Below are 4405 nucleotides of genomic sequence, written 5' to 3' on the forward strand. Positions count from 1 at the left end.
TAAAAGAAATTAAAGAAGGACTTAAACATATGCGATGGAATGATGATCATGTGTAACTGTTTACGGAACATAAAAGGAGACAAAATTTGGAGCAAAATGATATCTATTTTTTGCTAATCAAGGATGCAAAGCAAATGCCAAATTCCTCTTCTCAAAAACTTTCAAACTTGGGCTGGGAATGTGGTTCAGTGGTAGAGTCCTTGCCTTGCATGCATGAGGACGTGGGTTCAATTCTTCAGTGCCACATAAGCAGAAAAATACAGAAGTGCTGCTATGGCTCGAGTGGTAGGGCATTAGCCTTGAATTGAAGAGGTGAGGGACAGTGCTCAGGCCCACAGTTCAGGCCCCTTGTCTGGCCTAAATAAAAACAAAAAAATAAAACAAAAGAAAAAACTTCCAAACATCTTTTCTCATAATTGAAGGGAGGCTCCTTTTACAGAAATTCCCCTTATCTAGCTCAAGGTCATCAGAACTTCAGTAGACTTTTCCTGTTGAGATGTAATGCACCTAACTCTACTGAACCTAATCATGGCTAAAAAGTATGGACATCGATACATTTGTTGTATTTTTCCTTATAAATATATAATACTGTCAGTTATTATATATAATATATATTATAATATAGAATATATTATACATTATATATTAAATATATTAAAGCATGTATTATGTATTAACAGACTTCCTAATTTTGGATTTAGGAACAGTCAACATATTGAAAGAAAAATGTTTGAATCTCTGAGATATTTCTCTACAAGAGGACAATACCAGGTTTCATTCTTATTACCCAAAGGGCAACATAGGAAAGCAATGCCCATGGATGTGGGTCTCTGGATTTTGGAAATTGTGATCATATATATATGACCATATATGATATATATATGATCATATATATATATATATGATCATATATATATGAAATATCGTTGAATAATAATCAATAATAGTGAATATGTAAAACTATAACAACAGATAAATAAGTGAACACCTATGTGCACACACTCCCTGTCACATTCATGTATAAGAATTTCTTTTCTATGCTCCTATTCAGCTACACAGAGAGTAAATGAGTTGCCCTTGAATTGTCTTGGAAGTTCTTTATCGGGATACTGTAGCTTCACATCCTTTGTTCCCTAAGTAGCAAGATGTTATGTATTCAATAACAAAACTGTTACAGGCAAAAGTATCCACCCTGACACACAGAGGAACTTGGATTTCAGAAAAGCCACAGATAAGTGGGAGGTACAGCAGTACTTTTCAAAATTGAATAGATTACGTATTTATTAGAAAGCATGTCAGAAAAAAACTTCAGTGCAGGATGATACACTTGAAGAAAACTATAGTTTAAATTACATATAGCAGGTGCTGCAATAGACAATAAATAAGAATAAAAAATATAAATTACATATGACATCAAATTACAAATTTCCAAGGCATTTCCCTACTCTTGAGAACTAGAGTAATTCATATTAAAATAAATAAATGAAAAGACGAATGTTTTATTCCAAATTTCAAAACATACTATATGTTATACAAAGGAAATGCAATAAGCATGCATTTTTCAGTCTAGTAACATCATAAGGTATGAAGAATCTGATTAACTGATTCATAAAAATCAAAACAATGCAGTTAAAACATCTGATATCTCAAGTGTCAACTTAGCAGAATACTTTCAATCTATGGTGTCTATTTTACATATTATCCAGCCCTATCCATCCCACAATGGCGGAAGGCTCTTCCTGAGAAAGTCCAGAGACCCGTCTACTGTGAGTTCTCAATGTAGACCTGTTCCCATTCTCTTTTATTTGGGCATGTGATAGACTGTCTATCTGTTAACTTGCCAAAGGCACAATTTGGACAGGCTTCCAGTAATGATATTTTAGCTCTCAGAAAAAAAGGGAAATTGAAGATAGAGGGAAAATCTACCAGATCCCTGAAAGATTTCTATCATTGTGCTAAACCTTTAGCTTTGTACTGACACTTGAACAAACTGCAGTAATTGCCACTCCAACCACATGTCCAAAAAGTGGCTTTCCAAATATTGGCCTATTTTCACTTTGGTAAATCAAGACACACTATTGTGGCCCCGTTTTACTTAAACTATCAGCTATGGTTGGCCCAAAGGATAGTTGAACTTACTAAATTTTAGGTCATCACACAATCACTTCATAGCCCTTAAACCTTAAAAATACCTACCCATATAAGTCTGCATTGCATACTTATTACTGTTTTTCTTCATTTGTCATGTTTTACATATTTGTGTATCCCAGGGCTTAGCTCTGTAATATTCCTTCTCATGGTTGTTACCACTGATTTCAGTAGTTATTTCTGTATTTTTTCTCCAGCTCTGTTTTCTTTAATTCAAGTCCTTAATAGCATCCTGTCTACTGACAACTCCTAACTACTGATTTTAGCAAACTCAAAAGATCCTAAAGTGAGCTTTGATCTCTATCTACAAACCAATCCCTCATTACTATTTGATTAAGTGATAACTCTTCCAGCTGTCTTGTCAAAATAACTTGGAGTCATTTCAGACTTATATACTTTTTCACACCTCATATTTAATCTATGACCAGGTTTCGACAAATTAACTCACTGTATATTTTAGGAACCATATATATATATATATATATGTATATATATATATATATATATATATGTATATATAGTATATGAGTGCTAGTACTATGACTTAAATTTGGGGCCTAGGTTCTTTCATTTTTCTTTTATTTGGGGGGCGGGGTCTGGTCATGGGGCCTGAACTCTGGGCATGGGTGCTCTCCCTCAGCACTTCAGCTCAAGGCTAGTGCTCTACCATTTGAGCCACAGCTCCACTTCCAACTTTTTTCTTTTTTCTTATGTGGTGCTAAAGAATTGAACCCAGGACCTCATGCATTCAAGGCAAGCGCTCTACCACTGAGCCACCTTCCCAGTCCCTTACTTTTCTTTTTTGCTCAGGCTTTATTTGGTATAAAGATCACCTACAATGTCATTACCCACACACTTTTCATTTAGAAATATGTATATTCTGTAGCAATGTTATTGCCATTAAAACCATAATTAGGAAGATAATGAGGGTTCATCTGCTCCATACATCTTGAAAGGTAATGAGTGTGAAACTTACAGAATATCCTCAGGTATGCCTGGTGGAAACCTGGATTTGAATTATGAGTCTACAGCTGATCAGTATTAGGTACTTGGGAAATTTGTTTGGCCTTGTTGCCTACTTCTGTTTTTAGTAAAATACTTAATTCATTTCCTAACTGGAAGAAATATCATGAGCTCTAAAATTACCCTAATGCAAGTGTAGTGCTTGGAATGGGGCTGCACATTGTGTAGTAGGTCCCAAAGAAGTCAGCTTCCATCAACACAGTCACAGCATCCTTCCTGAAGGCCTTAAGAAATATATACCCAACTGATGTTAATATCTGTGAAAAATTGTCTTTACAAAAAAAGGTCTTTGCTTCATATGAAACAATTAAAGTAATGTTGGGGATCTCCTGTGGCTTTTACTCTGAAGGAGTTTTGCCTAAATTTTACTCTTACTCTATTAGTGGTAGCAGTAGCATTCTTTAGTGCTACCCTTCACTTTTCTAGTTCTGTGTTCCATTTGGAATACTATTGTAACTTAGTTTATAATCTTTGTTATCAGAATAAATAAACTACAACTGCTGAAGTTTTAAATAAAGAGACAATTTTAGGTGTGCATTACATTTTATGTGCTTAATACTTTCCTGAAATTATTCCTTTTAGGTTATATATCCCTAACAAATTACTTTTTTTAAGATTTCTTATATGATTTATAGATTTATTATATGATTCTTATATGATTTCTTAGAGATCCATAAATAAAACATCTCAGAACAGGAAAAGAGTAGGTAAGAAATCATAAAAATAGTGTTATGGTGTCTTAATGGCTAAGTGTAAAGAATATGTTACAAAACAGTTGGAAGATTCATTTGCTCTTTTTTCTATTCTCTCACCCTTCATGGTATAAACTTTCTCACTATGAAGTGCCAAGTCGTCTGGACCTTTCAAGCCTCGTCTCAGTGACAGAAGTGATGGGATTAAGACATGTGCTCCTATGACTGGCTTTTAGGAAGTTCACAATAAAGCAATACCAATACATATAAGGAAACTTTTGTGAGTGATGTGTATTGACTTCCTCAATTGCCAAAATTAAATTCATATGTCAAAACATCAAATTACTTACATTATAATAGATGCGGTTCAACTGGCATCACTAACACTTCCATAAATCAAATACAAACTAAAAGCTCTATATCAAAAAACAACATCTAAGGCAGTGTTGGAAATACAAGAAGAAACACGATAAATCTAATGGAGTGAGATCTTTAACACTGGCAATGAGCAATGATAGCTGAATTTTTAACCAAGCTTGGAA

The sequence above is a fragment of the Dipodomys spectabilis genome, unplaced genomic scaffold (assembly GCF_019054845.1).
Source record: "Dipodomys spectabilis isolate Male_0828 unplaced genomic scaffold, ASM1905484v1 ptg000463l, whole genome shotgun sequence".
NCBI lineage: Eukaryota > Metazoa > Chordata > Mammalia > Rodentia > Heteromyidae > Dipodomys > Dipodomys spectabilis.